Genomic DNA, 18914 nt, shown 5'->3' with positions numbered 1-18914 from the left:
TTTACGTGTATATATATATATATATATATATATATATATATATATATATATATATATATATATATATATATATATATATATATATATATATGAAGTTTTTATTGATGGTGTATTTATATTAAATTGAATTAACTCATTATGTGTGATTTTAATTTTAAGAGTGCATTAGTAGGTCTTACTCCATATGAGATTGCCTGTATGATGTGTAGAGACTCGAGAGTCCTTCAAGAAGTCATCTGTGATTGAGAACATTGTAGAGGAGGCAAAGGAAGCAATTCTGTCTGGATGGAGTGAGTCTGCATTCTTGGAAGTTGTTTATGAGATCATGGACTTCTACATAGCAAAAGTGAAGTGTACCAAGTAGTAACATTTCGTTTCACCCTGTTTTTATTTCTTCTTAATTAAAGAGGGTTTATTAAAGTGGTAGCAATGATTATGTCCTCTTGTCCATGGTTTCTTAAATTCATAGTGTGTATTGTCTTAAAATCCATGGTTTCTCTTTTTTCATAATGCTCTGCGAATTACTTATGTCAACCCCATATTTATAAATGATTAAAATAATTAAGATACACATTTTGTTTTTTCTCAAGGTTTATTTTTTATCTCTTTGTACTTATAAATAAAGGTTTACAAGATTAATATAGATCTATTCTAGTATTTGATTGACTGCTCATGAACTTGACTTGACCTAAAACTAAAACTGTGTATAAAAAGAATTCGCACCTAGTCATTGAAAATTCAAGGCACATAGAAGTCATCTAAATATTGTCAATAATTTAATGATGGATAATGACTCCATGGGACTGTTGGAGTATAATCAATAATAATATATTATTTGTAGTAGAAGAATGTTTGGAGGCATTCCAATTGTTCAAGAAAACACTATACTAATAATGGTTTCTTCTTTGCTAGAACATTCAAGTTATTAAGAGGTTTTCACTCATTATTCACACACTTAGTGAATATGTTAGTTGGTCGGAGGGTTTTAGCTAAACATTAAAAGTTTTCTTGAAGATAACATAATGGCTCTTAGTCACTTGTTAGTTAGGCTACCATGCATCAATTTTCTATCTTAACATTGAAAGATCCCTTGAAGTTAACATAATGACCCTTAGTCACTTGTTAGTTATGCTACCGTGCATCAACTTTCTATCTTCAATTATTAGATGTCAATGTTGGACATGGAGGTAGCATTAGCAAGTTGACTCTATAGTCTGGTCATAGGGATAACACATGAACCTTTTCTTTATATTTAGGTATTGTTGTCATGCATTTTAAACCACCTTTGGCTTGTGGTGGTTATTGATATGATGTTAATGGAATACCCCTATAATGGGTAGGGTCCATCATCTTCTTCTTTTATGATGAAAATTATAACTTCATAAGATAAACCACCTTTGGTTTGTGGTGGTTATTGATGTTAATGGGACTTATGGTTGAGTACCTCTTGTGTCATATTTCATTAATACCATCATCTTCATCTTTTATGATGAAAATTTTAACTTCATAGAATAGAGAAAAATGCACTGAGCTTTAACTTGATTGGCACCAAGAAAATATATATATAGTGTTTATAAGCTTAGGACATAAATGTAAATAAAGACCACTATGACAATAGAGTTGGTAAGAATTTACTTCTTAAAATTCATTTTTAACATTGAAGATCAACTAGGTAACTAAAAAAATTTCAACAATATAAATAACGGAATGTTATATTCGTTGCCCACCGGTTAACTTCACACACCATCCATTCATGGGAAAAGGGAGTGTGGGGTTTTATGTTTTTTAAACGGCATATTATATTCAACCATATGTTTGATTTAATTACGCTCCAACCTACTTTCTTATGAAAAGGAGGGAGCATAAAACTATGCTAATTCTTTATTTATAACTTTCTTGTTATATGAAACGCGGGTGAGAATATCAATGGAAGGTCGGTGGGTTCTATAATTAGGATGGGTAAGTGCTTTAAAAAATATATATATCTTCATTAATTAATTTTTGATATTTTTTATTTATTAATTTAAATTGTATTTTTGTTAATTTAATATTTAATTTTTTTTATTTACAGAATGTTTAATTTATAGGTAATATTGTTTTATTTAAAATTTGTTTAATGTTTAATTATTTTAATAATAATAAATTTATTTATTTTTTATTTTTTATATTAACTAATTTATTTTTATTTTTAATTTATTTAATTTTAATTTTATATTATTATAATGATAATTATAATTATAATTTATAGCTATAAAGTTTTTAATGCAAAAATTAATTTAAGATTAGGATTTCAAATTTTTATTTAATGCAATAATAATTTCTATAATAATAATTTCTATAAGTTATAGTGACTAATGTAACTTAATGTAGTAGGGTAAATATGAATATTTGAGGGAGCTGTTTTTGGTCATAGAATATAAAAGGAAGTCATATGGAGAGGGATGCACAAGGCAGAATCGACAGAAAGAGCCAAGTTCAAATTGAGGTCAAATTTGGCGACAACAGAAACTTCCAGAGTGATGGACTTATTCTTGTTATTGTGGGAGTGTTCTTAGAAGGAGGAGCACTTCTAGACTTGTTTTGCGAATTCTAAGTTGGATTAGAAGGTGGTATAATCCTTCTCAACAATTGCTTCTTAAGCTCTTCCTCAGAAATAAGTCCTTTGCTCCTCAAATTATAACGACCAGTTGTTTGCTAAGGAGGAGCTTCACTCATTGGAGGTTCATCAACGCTTTTTTTTTACAATTATTATATATGGCATCAAATGTATTCACTGAGTGTCTAACACGTAAACTTTCCTTAGTCACGGTAGGTTCACTTGCTTCTTCACTCTGCTCAGGCTGCTCATCTGCTAGCAATGTATCTATGAAGTTAGTCATCATAACAATCATGCTATTATTCCATTGTGGACATGTTTTTTGTGAATGCTTCTCTTGATGGAAAGTGCAATAATTATCCATTCCCCAACTTTCAACATTAAACACTGAATTAGAGCTCTGAGCAGATTTAACTGGTTGGTTATTGTTATTCTTCTTGAAGAAAGGCAGCTTAAACAAACTACTATTGGTAGATGCCTCACTTGACCTTCTCTTTAATTCAAATACTTCGTTAGTGAGTAACTTCAAGGACTTGGCTAAGCTCTCCATATCAAAGGAATCTTTCTCTTTGGCTTTAGTGGAAGAGGCTTAAGTTTTCTTACCAATTTCTTTCGAGTCCTTAGAATCTTCAGGATCTTCAATGGCTCCAATAGAACGCACGTCCTTTTCAACTGCAATAACTCCTACAAAATTTCAAGACTAGAGTATCCTTTGCAGCTCTTATAACAATAACAAAAATATTAGATAGCAAGGTAGCTATATAATAGTCTTTTGTGATAGAATCATGCAGTTGCACATCTACGGGGAACTTATTCAATAAACGAGTAAATCTTTAATTAAAATCTTTCACTTTTCCCCTGTCCCCCATCTTAAGACTACCTAGTTCTTTTAACAACATGGAAAGACTTTTATCATGATCTAGGTGGATATTGGTGGCCACCTGCCTATTCCACATAGACCCTCTAGTTAGTTTCATATGTTTGCTTGTTTATTTCAACATTTACTATTTTTAGCAGTTTTTTGGGTCGTGAACTTCCGGAGCAGTTTTGACCCCCTAAACGACGTTTTCTTAGGTTTGCTGCAGGCCCATAACCATAGGCAAGAGCTTGCGGGGAAACTTATAGTTCTTGGAGAGACCTTTCCAACAAGGTATCGTACATGCCAAATCGAGATAATAAGACCAAGTTACGACCTCGGGAAGTTGGCTGCCCAACTAACCCCAATGGGGCCCACAAACTCTTGGTGTTACATCTCCTGGGGTTAGGGTTTTGGTTGTATAGGTTTTTCTCATGTTTTTCAATAATAAATAGGCCCTTGAGCCTCACTGTAACACAACTCATAGGCATGTAGCTGCCTCATCTCTTCTTAGAGATAAGCTACCATCGCCCGAGCTATCTTAGTTCCATTCTGTTTGTAAGCATAGTTCAATATTTTTCTATTAATGAAATGAAGTGTTTTTCTGCTGCATCTCTGTATTTATGATTATTTCTGTAATTTTTTGTGTTCCTTTTTAAGTTCGAATCATATCATCAACAAAATTTTCCAAAAATAACTTCTTAAAATCCCTCCAACTATGGATTGAATTGGCTGGGAGAATGTGATACCATACTGGCACTCTACCCTCTAGAGTGTATGAAATAATTCTACAAGCAACGTCATCAAAATGTACCTCAAGCATTTGTAAACGCATGTAGAAATTATCAATATGGTTTTTGGCCTTAGTATTCTTATCAGGATCGAACTTTGAAAGCAACTTTTCCAGGTTTTTAGGCATGCTGTGAAGGTTATCCGAAAGAGCAAGTAGCCCTTGGGCCATCCAATCCAAGCCTTGATCAACCATTTTTATTTTTCTTCTTCCTCCTCACCTTCTAATTCCAAAGCGGCTTATTCTTCATTGTTCAAATCTTCGTTATAATCAGGTTGTTCTTCATAGGAGAAAGGAAAATCCAGCTCGTCACCATCTAAATCCTCCTCAATAGGTGGAAGTTCCCCTTGCTGGTTTGTATTTCCCTAGAATCTACTACTCTTCAAGGGTGGCACTAACCAAATCTTCCACTAAAGAAACCAATACACCACTGCGAGTTTTTTCTTTTTGTATAGGCTTATGAGGAAGAATAGTAGCAACCAGAAGTAAATAGAGAACTCTTGCAAACTAACTTGTAATAGGCTAAAGTGTCTGGAGTTGATCATAGGTAACTTCAAAAGCTTGTCCTAGATTAAGATGAGAAGTCTCCCCTGTAACCTCAAGAGTATGATTTGGAGTGGAATTGGGTGCCTTACTACCTTGCACGGAAGATGAATTGTTAGGATGTGGTGAGTTATCAACCATAAAAAGGTGGTTTCCCTCCTTTTAGTGCCATAATTCTGATGGTTTGGAACCCGCAAACATACAAGGGTTCTCCTCGATATGAACCTCACACTGTTTGGTATAGGAGTCCTTCTGGATATATGGCTTGAATTCCATTATTCTTAAATATTTTCCTTTGATGCAAATAGTTAGCACAAGAGAGAAATGTACATGTACTTTTGAATGAACAAGTGAGTATGCCTTGTGAAATGTTCAATTGCAAAATGTATCAAGGTTATTTCACGAGAAGGAAATGAAAGTGAGTCTTTAAGAGAAAATTATTACTATTGTTTTAATAAAGACACATGCACATACATATGAAAGAATCATTAATCAACTAACGAAATAGTTTAAATAGAAGTAATGATCGTTAAAACAAATAAAAATCTCATTCAACAAAGTGAGCACTAAAGCCAATGAAATAGTTCATTTTCTTTAGTACAAAATAACAACAACATATATTGCAAACATTCAAAGAATAGTCATACAACATTTACGATATTAAGAGAAAGTTCCAAGATACATCGATACAATGAACACCACTAGCTCCAATAGTGGAGCGTTAAGCCACCATTTGCTCTCCAAATGAAACATCTTCCTCTCTAATGCCTAGTAGAAGAAGCCAAGGTGAAAAGTCCTTTGCTTGAGCTATGAGGGTGTATATATAATGAATGAAGTGACTCTTCACCTCCCTTGTGACTCTTGAGCTCCCCTCATGACTTTTGAATTCTCATGAGGCCCTTTGACTTCTACATGAATTTTCACATTCTATAAGTGATGTTTGGACTTCCACATACTTACATTTCTCATTTTATTGAAAATTACATAATTATATCCACAAATGAGGTGGCACATGATAACTCATATGAATCTTGAGATGACACTTTGACAAGACATGACTTGACATCGATGACATGGTGTAACAAACATAGTTTGTATACCTAGATGAATGCTTTGAGCCCAATGTAACGAACAAAGTTCGTATACTCAGAGGAATGCTCTGATATCAATGTAACGAACAAAGTTCGTATATGCAGTAATATTTAGGTCACTTCGAAGACAAAGACATCCATTGTAGGACAAGTAATTATATATAAGAATATTTGAATACAAGTGAGATGATTAGAAATGAGGGCAAGGGCCTGCTTATATGCCTAGGCAGGTACCACTTCACAAACAGTGATGTACTTAGAGCATGCCTCTTCAATACTAACTATTAGTTAATTAATCATTTTTTATGTCTATCATTATTTATATTATTTTTTTATATATATTTTATTCATAACACATGGACTTGATGGTGATGTGTTAATGTCAAGATTCTTCTCTTGTTGCTATCTTTGTGTCTTCATGAAAGATGGTGCATATTCTTCCTCTTCCTCCTCCAAAATTCTTGAATATAGGGAGTCTTCATTATGATTTGGTCTTTCAACTTTTGTCGCAATATAGTGCCCCTTCATCTTCTTGTTCAATGATCATATTGTCTTCACAACTTCATAAGTGTCTTCTAGCATAGTCTCCTTCTCCTCCTTTCTGAGCATCATCTTTTTATGTGAAAGTATAATACCTGCAGATGAAATTCACCCATGACAAGACAACATTAGTCCATAAATATCCTAGTATAACTTTCTTCATGAGAACCATTGATTGACCTGGAGCTGGATACTAGACAAAGAGGAAGGCTTATGGATTGCGCAGTGCGTAGTTCCAGAGGATAGGCATGTGAGACTGATGATTCTAATTACAAAATGTGTAAAAACTGGAGGCCTGAGAAGAAAGACTGTGTAGTTGAGGGTCATAGGGAGGTAGGCGTGTCCACTATGAATGCACAATGCATAGTTCAAGAGAGAGACTAGGCCAATGAATTGTGCAATTGTGCAATTTAGATAGATAGAGAGACATATTGCTGACTAAAACTGCACAATACATAGAAAGAGACTGAATGGGAGGTAAGATTGCATAGTTCTAGAGAGAAGGAGGAAGTTCTTGAGCACTGTGACTGTGCAATGCGCAGTCCTTGGAGGAAGTGACTGCCGATTGTGTAGTTCTAGGAGGGAGGGATGCATGACTGAGGCTCACAACTACACAATGCACAATTCAAAGGGGTTGAGTGAGTCTAGGTTGGTCGGGCATGAGATTTTCTAGAACTTGAGTAAGTATGGGATCAGTGAGGCAGATATGAAACTAGGATAAGACTTAAACATGATCACACACTTAGACAATTGAAGACACAACATTGAACACTTGGCACCCAGAATCAACATGATCCCCTTTATGTGATGGCAAAACAACAATCTCCCCCAATTGTGACACTTAAGATACACTTTGCGATGATAGTGAAGACATTGACACAACAATGATTAAAATTTTTGGAATGAGTCTAATACATGTGCGTATAATAGATAGGACTCACTGGTACCAAATATGACTCTTGAAGTGAAACATAACTCTGCTTTCACAATGTATGACACTTCCCATACCATAAGACGACACTTAGGTTTTCTTCACAAAGGGACTAGAAAACTTAGAGGATATGCATAATATGTCTTTTTCTACTAGAACAAAATCTTGCAAGGTCAAATCAGGCTCCAAAATTTAGATATAGCCCAAAATTTGGAGGATGTTGTAGCAACAAAAATAGGGTCTTTAACCATTGTTGACTTTTTTTATTTTAGGCATGGTTTGACTTGGGTTTTTGGATCTATCTTGGAGGTCGAATTCAGGGGCAAGGATATCATAATTTTTCTGGGCACTTTGACCTTGTTTGATGGCAGACCTAAAGCTTCCCTTTGACCCCAAGGTTGACCTTGAAATTGACAAATTTTACAGGCATATTATGGGATTGTTTTTACCGAATTTGACTGAGCTAAAGAGATCAAGTTTTATGTTTCCTTCACTGAGTATTTTCGACGATTTGACCGTTGACTAGGACTGGTTACAAATGTTACTACTGTTATGCATTTGATTTACTATTTTATCTACAATTTCTTATTGTTGCTGGAAGATTGAAATTTTATTGGAAATTGATTTCTAATTGAAGAGTAATTGGAATAAGTGATTGTGTTAAGCATATAACACTAGAACATTAATAAATTTTATATGAAGGATCTTCACTCGATGCACTACTATTTGGGATTAGAAGTATGGCAGAATCCTGGTGAAATATTCCTTGGTCAAGGAAAGTATATCATCAAGATCCTTCAGAATTTTTGAATGATGGACTGCAAATTTATGGAAACTCCCATGGTGACTACTCTAAGAAGTTGAGAGACTAAGTTAGATTTGGTAGATCCATCCATGTACGAAAATTTGATTGGCTCCTTAATGTATTTGATTAATACCAGGTCGAATATTTTCTTTGTAGTGAACATTCCAAGCTAGTTCTAGGTGGAACCAAGACATGATCGTTGGATTGTAGCAGTGCATGTATTGAGATATCTACGTGGTATAATTAATTATTTTTTGAGATATGTCTCAAATGGTCATATATAGTTTCAGGGATATACATATTTTGATTGGGCAGGGAGTGAAAAAGAGAAAAATAGTACATATGGGGGTTGCTTTAGTTTTGGATTTATTATTATTTCTTGGAAGAGCAAGAAGCAGACATCTATTGCACTCAACAATGTCGAGGCTGAGTATATAGCATTTGATTTAGTGAGTTGTGAAGTAGTGTGGCTTTAGAAGTTACTCTAAGGAATATTTGATGAAGTGTTGGAAGAAACCATGATATATTGTGACAATCAAAATTGTGTGAAGCTTTAAGATAATCCAGTTTTCCATGATAGGTAGAAGCACATCGATATCAAGTACCACTTCATTCATGAAATGGTGTAGAAGGGAGAAGTGAAGCTCTAGTACATCTCAATTGATGAGCACCTAGCTGATATTCTCACAAAGCCTCTATCCAAAGAAAAGTTTGTATATTTCAAGGACAAGCTTGGACCTGTTGAGAATGCCTCCCTTAGAGAGAGGGAGTGTTGATGTGATACCATCAGTGAGGAAAATCATTCTTCTTGGGTAAAATATGTTGACTAGGATTAGAAAGAATGGTCCTAGAGGCCCAAAATTACTTAACCATAGAGTTGAGTAGGAGCCTTTTAAAACCAGGCTCAATATTACTCTCCAGATAGGTTGAGTGATCCCATTTAGCATCATGGCCTAGAATGAGGCTGTTGGATTTGGGACCAGGATTACTCAAATGGATTGAGTGTGTCCTAGGGTTTCACCATGGGTCAAAGAGATTGACCAGGATGATGGTGAACCAGGACTAGTTTATATACCACGGGTTAAAGGAATTGACCATAATAATGGTGATTATTTGATGTTAATGATGTACCATGGTTTAGAGATGCTAACCATAATTATGGTACCTAGTTGATTCTATATATTTCAACTAGGGTTTGATCCCTTTGATGTGTAGAGAGAGTTGTTATTGTTGTTGATGACCTTGTTCTAGTATTGCAAATTGACATAGTCAACAAATTGATTTGATGTTCTTTATCTTGTGCTAGGTGGATCTAGTCCGAAAATATATGAAACATGGTCCATTGTACTGAGTTGAAGGTCAGAGCCTTCAAAGCAAGTGGTGGCTTGCTGAGTAGGGTGGTGCAAAGAAGAGAGTGGAGTCTCCTTTAGGTTGGAGTAGTATTCCAGGAAATGTCCCCCCCCACAGACCTAAACCCCGAAACGTGATCCGTACGGATGCGTGGGGGAAGCGCCATCCGAAATGCGCTTCGGAAAAACTAAAACACGTTTCGGACTGATAAACACACTTCCTGGAAATTTTGGAAGCATATGTCCAAAGCGCATTTCAGTTTTTCCAAAGCACATTTCGTACGACGCTTCGGCCATATGAAGCACCGCGCTTTGGAGGGCGAATCGTACGGATCACGTACGATTGTATACGTGCTTCCTTTTTTTTTTTTTTGCCGCTCGTAAAAAAAAATTGTGTTTTATTTTTATTTTTATTTTTTTATTTTTGTGTGAATTGGCTTATTGGGCTGGGTCCACCTTGGGTTAGGGTGAAGAATGAAGGGATTAAAGCCCCCATTCATCCCTCATTTACTCACATTGAGTTTATGAGAGTTGGATAAGAGAAGAGAGGAGAGGAGAAGAGAAGAGAAGAGAAGAGAGGAGAGCTTGGAGGAGTGAAGGAGGAGGAGGCAGGAGAAGGAGGAGGAGCTTGGAGGACTTCATCTACAAGAGCTAAAGAGGTGAGCGCAAACCCCAAACTCCCTTATTTTTTTGACATTTTTTTGTATTTTTCTCCTCCCTCTCCTACTCTTTCCCATTGTTTCTACTTGCTCCTTTACTTGCAGGTTGTCCACCACCTATATCCATATTCCAAGATGGTGTTCTTTTGGCTTCTATGTATCATTCCACTTTTGGTTTTAATGATGGCAAGGGGGAGTGGGAATAGAAGGGAAGAATCACAAGAGGATAGTGGTCCCAATATGAGTGACCCAATGTATGATGAGAAGGAAGGGTTTGAAGAGGAAGGGGATGAAGTTGAACCTGAAGGGGAAACTGAAACACTAGAGGGGAAAGCTGCATTAACACCCTTGTGGAACTATGCGACCAAAATTGAAGGGGGAAAGGGTGGTGGAAGCTACAAATTTTTGTGCCCTCATGGTTGTCATGGAGGAAAACCATTTAGTGGTTCATATACCTGTGTGAGGAGGAATCTTTGTGGGGTGATGTACAGTGATGATAAAAAGGGTGTTGTGGGGATATAAATTTTCCCAAACATTTCTTCTGAACAAAGAATAAAATACATCCAAATAGAGGAGGCTGCACAACAAAAAAGCAAGAAACAAAACTCATTCTGAATCAAGTGCAACCTCTAGATTTGGTAACTCATCTCCTCATGGTACTTCTAGAAGCTCTGGAGGTAAAAGAACAATAGGGGATTTCCTTAATGTTGCTGGGAGGGATGATGTGGATGGAAAGATAGTCCGATTTCTTTGTGCTTGTGGTGTACAATTCAATGTGCTTCACTCTCCCTATTGGCATGAAATGGTAAAGGCCATCAATGAAACCCCAAAGGATACAAGTCCCCCAACTATGAGAAAGCTAGAACACTGTTATTAGAAAGAGAAAAAGCAAAGGTTTAAAGAGCTTTGACACATTTTACAAATGAGTGGGTAGATTGTGGGGTATCCATTGTATCATATGGGTGGACAAATATTAGAAACCAACATTTGATAAATGTTCTTGGTGTTTCTGCTAGTGGTGCAGTATTTATTACATGTCATGACTCCTCCTCCACCAGTGCATCTTCACAAAACATTGCAGATATCCTAATGCAATCAATCAAAGATGTTGGTTCGAATAATGTGGTTCAAGTGATCACAGATAATGCAACAAATTATAAGGCAACATAAAAAATTATTGAGCATATTCATCCACACATCTTTTGGTTTGGGTGCCTGGTTCATGCATTGAACCTTTTGATGCACGATATTGTGGGTGGATTAATGAGCTTTACAGGAGAGAGAAGCAACTCATTAAATTCATCACAGGGAATACAAGGGTAAACTACTTCTATGGAACTTACTCCAAGTTGCAGTTGCTTAAACTTGCAAAGACAAGATTTGCCAGTTATTACCTCACCTTTAGGCGGCTAGTGAAGGTGAGACAAGCTTTAACTAATATGGTGTGTGCTGAAACATGGGATGAAATTAACACTGATAGAGATGGTGCTAATGCAGCCACGGAAACTATTCCTGACATGTACTTTTGGTCACAGGTTAAATATGTTTTTCAATTCACCAAACCAATTTATTACATGATCAAGTTTGGAGATTCAAATCGACCAATAATTGGGGAGGTGTATGAGCAAATGGATAGCATGTGGGGGCAGATGAAAGACATTGTTGAGCCTAGAGATATCACCTTGTACAATTATATTTGTGCAGAGGTGGAAAACCGATGGGAAATGCTAAATGTTCCATTGCATGCATTAGCATATGTTTTGACACCTAAATACTATCATCCATTATGGCTTTCAACACTAGCACCTGGGGGGGGAGCAGGAGAAAACCACACCAAGATCAAGAGGTTCACAAAAAATATATGATTGCATTGAGTAAATTAATCCCTGATGAGGAGGAGGCTGCTATGGTACAGAGACAATTGAGCAACTATACGCTTAACACTGGTCCATTTGGGAGCATGCATGCAATTAGAGATCGAGAGACTTTTTCTTCTCTTGAGTGGTGGAACATGCATGGAGGGGCTACTCCACTTCTACAGACTTCGACATTGCGGGTGCTATCACAGGTGGTAACCACTTCTTATGCAGAGAGGTGTTGGAGCTCTTATTCTTTCATCCACAGTGTTAAAAGGAACAGGTTAAGTTTAGACTAGGCAGAGAGCTTGGTTTATGTTCATTACAACTTGCGATTGTTGTCCCATTACTGTGATGATGCCAAGACTAATAAAGACCTTAAGAATTGGGACAAGAATCCAGAGGAACCCAATTTGGAGGATGGAGTGTTCCGATTAGAGCAATTGGAGGATGCTCTTATCTAGGTATGTCCACTGTGGTATGAATTTTCCTTATAAAGCATTTCTCTAATTCATGTTTTTAATTTTTTTTGTTAACTAGTGTTTTTTTTTTGTATGATTTTTTTGAGCGATTCTAGGATGATGATGATCGTGTTGAGATGCCATCCCCATCTAGTCCCTTGGTTCCTAGGTTCCATGGTTCAACACCAACAGCAGGGGGTTCGTCTTCATTAGTTTCAGTGCCACTGACACAACTTCCACAGGAACCATCTTCTTCATTGCCACCACGTGGAGGCTTGCCGCCACGTTCTCTTCGTGGTGGAAGGAGGAGATATTAGTAGATATATTCATAATTTACTACTTTTGTTATAGATTATTCATTAGATTTGTAGGCTTGTGAATTTGAACCTTTTTTGTCTTGGCGGTGACCAAGTGACATATTTTGTAAACATTATTATTTGAATTTTGGACATGACAAATGTTGACAGTTGCTCACTTGCTAGATAATCATAATATGCTCTATGTTTTATGTTTTATAATATGCTTAAAATTTTGATATGTGTTTGTAATTGCTAGAATATATATGGTTGATCTACATAATAGTAACTACAATGGAATCACGGATGCCATATCTATCTTGATTTATGCAAAAGTATGCTTTGATTCCTAGATTTTTGGAAAATGATGCTTCCACATCCCCGCTTCCAAAAAACGTCCCCGCTTCATGCAACATTGGGTTGGAGCATGAGAACACTTCAAGGTGACAGGGTGGTGCTAGGGTAGGTTGGTGCCTGTGCAGAGTGTTTGAGCATCTTTTGAATTGAAGCTTATAAAGCCAATGTGTCGGAGCATCCTTTTAGTTGGAGCTAATAAACAAGGGGGTTGGAGCCTACTAGTGTTGAAGAAAGTGTAACTAGGTTCAGTCTTCATAATGACACATTCAATTGTAAATGATGTAAATTATATCAAGCAAAATATTTTGTAAATTTGAGTCATGGGTTTCATGCTCAAAATGTATTTGTAATAGCTCCCATTGAGAGCTCCAGGCTAGGTGATAGGTTTGTGTCATTGATGTAATTAATTACACTTGTAAAGTATTTAGTTTGTGTCTCCAAGATCAAAGGCGGAACCATGTGGAATGTCTCCTCCAAGTCTAAGAAAAAATGGCTAGTAAAAGTCTCCTTCAAGCGAAGATCAAAATAAAATTGTAATTTCAGCAAAAATATATTGTATTCATGTCGGTTATATAATTATGTAAGTCGGCTTAAAGACAAGTCATGTCGGCCTACTAAGTAGCGTCAAGAAGACTATAAATAAGGGTCTCCCCTCTCTCATTCAGAGACACTCTCAACACATCAGTTCAGTCTCTTTCTCATGCGAAGAAGTTTGTCTAAGGGTGTGAAGAAAGGGTCATCTCAAGGGGCCACAGTTCAACAATGAGGTTTGTTCTGTCATCTATAACCACAGGGATTTTGTCCACACATGCGAGGCTAGGGCATCATCCTATGTGTCCTCATCATCAAGGAAAAAGTTCGATCTTGGGTTTATATGAAGTGATGATTTGTTTGAAGAGCAGAGGTAAGTAGAGCGAAGGTTTAGGAGGCTATAAGAGCTCTAAACCTCTCACACGTGCAAAGGAGTAGGTCACATTAGGGCTCCTCTATAGTCCTATGTCATCTTCGTGATAAGGGTTGATTTGAGGCCAAAAGAATTCGGTTGTTGGTCTAGAAGGAAGCTCCTAGCATATCAAGGCAAGGAGGAGGTTACTAGACTAAGCAGCTCACTCACACGTGGGAAGATAGAGACATTTTTAGGTCTGCTACAAGGGTTATTTATCAGTCCATCTAGGAAGTAGATCATCTTGTTTCAAGACTAGCGTTGAGGACAACAACTGGGCAAGTGAACTACTTTGGATAAGTGGAGTTTGGAGGAAGGAGGAGTAAAGCTATCTATAGTTGTAGATCTGATCCATGGAACAACAGATCAGAGGAAAACAATAGCAAAAGGTTCTAGCCTTGATCTTGGAGACACTTTGGTCAAAGGGTCTTTGTATGGGTCTTGGAAATTTTGTCAAGTGAAGATTCTATAAGAAGAATTATCGTGGGTTTTCCTCTACGGTTGGAGAGGTGTTTGTCCTAGTTGTTGCCTATATCCTGTGTTATTTTTATTTTGTTTATTATTTATGATAGCTATTTGATCAAGTTAACACTAATACATATATGAAAATTCTTGTTTGAATAAGGAAAATATAAAAATACTTCACAAGAAGTTATCTAAGAAAGAGAAATCATTAACATATCAAGCCCTTAGATTTCTCAACGCCTAGTCAGTGCTAGTAAATCAGGGAGTTGGAGATTCTTTCAGGTTGGAGCCTATAAACTAGTGGGTTGATGCCCCCTTTAGTCAATGTTGTAAATCTTGGAAGTTTGCGCTTTCTATTGATGTAAGTTTCAAGAAATATATTAAAAGCATTTAGTGGTTTTTCTCCCGAAAGGGTTTCCACCTAAAAATCTCGTGTACTATTTATGTGATGTGATGTGTTGTTGATTATCCATTTTGATCTAATGCTAATGATAATAAATGCTCTATGAATTAAAAAATTAACTAATTGAAGAGAAATATTGATTCACCCCCCTCTTAGTATTTCCAAAATTGATATCAGAGCATGTTCCTTCAGTGGCAACTTAACAATTGTAAGGAAGATCTCAGGAGATTAGAAATGGGAAAGTCAAGGAAGCATGCATCCAAATTATCAAAGGAAGTCTATTGTATTGCAGTAGTCTCAAAATATGTTATCGCTAATAAAGAGAATTAGGTTGGTCCAACTCCTGAGTTCGATGAAACAAAATATGATATCAGAATTCAGAATGGAATTCCATTTGAAAGCTCATGGATATGATGTACGACATTCTATTGTTTCTGGAAATACATCTACTAGTGAATCAAAAAGGTACAATTCAAAATCCATGAATGCCATTTTAAGTGCTTTGCCATATTTTGTGAAAGCCAAAGTGGATCAATGCTCATCAGCCAAAATCCTTTGGAAGAAGCTTCAAAATATCTACTCAAAGAAGCTTGCAGGTCAAGATGAAGATGATGATGATGATTTAGATAAAGTAGATGAAGAAGAAGAAACAATAATGGACATGGAAAGAGAATTGATTAATGCCTTAAGTGTTCTTAGAAAATCAGATACTCGAAGAAGAAGTTGTTCTCTTAGGACTTGAAGTGCAGGGAGCAGAAGAGAAAGAGAAAAACTTGACAATCCAATTAAAGGGATCTGTTCAGAAGTAGGAGGCAAAAGGTAGTCAAAAGAAAAATGAACTTTCATCTCTAGATGAAATTAACAAGCTCAAGGAATGGAAAAGGGAGAAATTTCAAGATGTCGAAAGGAAGAATGATATCATTGTTGAAAATGAATAGGAAATTGCTAGCTTAAATATGAAGGCAAAATAGGCAGGTGATGCTCCATGGAGGGAAGGTACTAGTTATGATCACCAACAAAGCAAGGTTCAATAGAAGCTTGAAGCAAAGTCATCATCCTTCAGAGGCCAAATGAAAGTGAAAGACAACAGAAGATTGAAAGTGTTGATTCTCAAAGGAGTTATGATGATAAGCAAAGAACTAAACCTCCTCCAAGGAAGAACGTCTTTAGAAATCCACAACATCAAGGAAAGTCATTTCATCTAGGCACCCTAGTATAATTTTTGGTTATTGTTTTTCATGTACTAACTTTGGGCACTAGGCTAGGGATTGCAAATTTTATGACAAGGGTGATTATCAAGGTCATCATCAAAATTCTAGAAACAAATTTGCAGGAACACAAGACAAATGTCCAAATATCCCCTTCAACAAAAAGCATACGTAAATTTCTCTATCATTCAGGTTCAATAATGAATGCTTCACATGCCATAACTTTGGACGTACAACTTAGGATTGTAGATACATGACTGAATCTTCCATGAAGGAGAACTCTAATATCAAGTACAAGAAGATTTGGAGAATAAAACCAAAGCAAGAAGAACATGCGAATGAAGAAATATCAACAGTCATGCTCTCAATATTTGTGAAGTTGCAAGGCCATGATGAATCTATAGGTACCAAGGAAGATGTTAAGGCTCAGAGTGATCTAACAACAAAGTAGGTTCATATATCATTCTAAGCAATCTAACTAGGAGACTCTCAGTATTGTGAATGTTGAAGAGGGGGATTCTAAGTAGCAGCGTTACAAATTTGAAGCTATATCCTTGTGAAAATTCATAGACCTAACAATCTCAGGAATCCTACTGCAACCAACTCAATCTACTTCACCTAGATTATAAATTACATTACAAACTTATTTCAGATTTCTTCTTGAAATATTGAAGCAAATTACTGAAGCAACCTACATCAAATTAAATATGATTATGAAACATAGAAATTGAGCAAGGAAATACAAACACATAGGACACCGTTATTTTTGGACAAATGTCCCCGAAGAAACCAAATGCGGGAAAAGCGATGCAACAACTCAGAGGGTTTATTATTATTAAGCAGTAGAAAATTCTTAATACATCTCTGAATACCTCACATGGTTATTCAGTTAAAGAGAGAAATATCGACAAAAAGAATTGTGAGGTTACCTCACACTATCACTGGAAATCCTGACTGATCTAGCTCCTGACTGATTTCCCCTGACTTTTCTGGATGCCTTTTCACAATATCTGCGTCAGCCTAGCGTCAAGCTCTCTGGGGACTATGTCAATCCTCTGGTTAGTCGATTACATGCCCAAGAGATTCGATTTCTGCCCCTCAGTCTCACACCCCAACACCTGGCTTTTGAAACTTGAAATGCCTCTGACAATTTTGGACTCTTCACTGGCTTCTGTGCTGCCTCTGTGTGGCTTTGCATTAGCCCCTCTGGCTTAGCGCTGCCACTATTGGATTACTCTCTGCCTCTCTTTGTTGATGATTCTCCAGCTAAGAAAATCACTCTCTCCGGAAGCTATCCTTGCCCCTCAACTTCAAGAAATCTCCTCAATCGAATTTTTCCTCCTCAGAACTTCTCACTTCAGAAAATCAATTTCTTGATCTCTCTTGGTGTGTTTTCCAAATGACACTCAATCCCCTTATTATATGTTTCTATTGGACAACCAACGAACTAGATTAACTCCTAATCAAAGGCTCACATATTTTTGACTTGATATTTGTCTTTTTCTAGAAGTTACACCCACAATTAGATTAATACCCATTAATATTTTAACTTTCCTAAGTTTAGACATAGGAACTCCATTAAAAATATTAATTATTTTAATAAAATTGTCTTTGGGTAGAATTTCCCAAACTAGTTTCTGGGTTCTTTGGAATGCATGTGCCCAAGCCTCCCTGCAAAATTTGAGGCCTAGGGCACATCTGATGCAACCCCAAAAAAATACTCCCTCTTAGCGAGGAATGTGCTCTAGCAATATACTGTTGTTGCATACTGCTCTGACTCTGAAGCATCATCCTCTGCGCTGCTAATGTCTGACATGCTATCCACCAACAACTGCGCTGCTGCTGCAACTGTACTACTGCCTTTGACACTGCCACTTCCAATGCTACACCGTACTACAACTCCCTCTCAAATGATGCATCTGCTATGTTGCTAGCACTACCACTGCTAACACAACATTTGTACTGCAACTCAGTTGTTGAGAGAAGTAATTGGAAAACATCCAAAATTACTGAACTAGCTATGTTCAGTATGATACCACGTGAATGCTGGAACTGACTGTTGTTGGCATTATGACACAGATGTGGCACTATGACACATGTGTTGTCGTTGATGGCAACTCACTCAGATGACAAATCATAATTTAGACTCTCAGAATGAAGAAAGAGAGGTATACGCAAGTTCCTCATTGACCAAGGCACGTGTACACGTGGGTTCACAGACTAAAAGGTGCATATGGCATACACACGCACTTTCACAGAAGGAAAGGCGCATAGATGTTGGAAAACTTAGTTTTGGTCCGTGGTATTTGGTCCATGGTATTTTGATCCATGGTATTGGTCTAAGGTATCCTATTTGAAGTGTTGACCCTAGGTATTTGGTCCAAGGTATTGGTTCCAAGTGGTTTTTGTCCATGGTATTGAGTAAGGCCTAAGACTATAAGAGGAGAAGAAGATCATTAGGCAAAGACACTCATGCATTGAATATCTAATGAAGAGAAAGATCTAGAATACAAGTTATTAGGTTATGTTGCACAGCTGGATCTGAATCAAGGATGAACCTTAGCACTTGAGGAAGGATAAGATCTAATGATGGGTCAAGATCTTAAATCTTGAAGTGAAGTATCTTTGTGTGTTTTGATCTTTTATCTGAATAACTGGCGCATGTTATAGACTATAAATATGATGATCTGGGTATAACTGAAGTCTAGAATTGTTGTAAGATTAAATCATCATTTATAGATCTGTACGCAGGTTCACCTTAGAAA

General features: G+C 36.6%; 1 pseudogene; it reads left to right on the top strand.

The window, feature by feature from the left end:
* The window catches only part of LOC149187368 (phosphoenolpyruvate carboxykinase (ATP) 1-like), a 78942-nt pseudogene that overhangs the window by 38719 nt on the left and 21309 nt on the right, over positions 1–18914 (top strand).

The sequence above is a fragment of the Pinus tabuliformis genome, chromosome 3_1 (genome assembly GCF_031772625.1).
Source record: "Pinus tabuliformis cultivar Carrire ecotype Pingquan chromosome 3_1, CPIR1, whole genome shotgun sequence".
NCBI classification, from domain to species: Eukaryota; Viridiplantae; Streptophyta; class Pinopsida; order Pinales; family Pinaceae; genus Pinus; species Pinus tabuliformis.
This window is presented reverse-complemented; position numbering and strand designations above follow the sequence as displayed.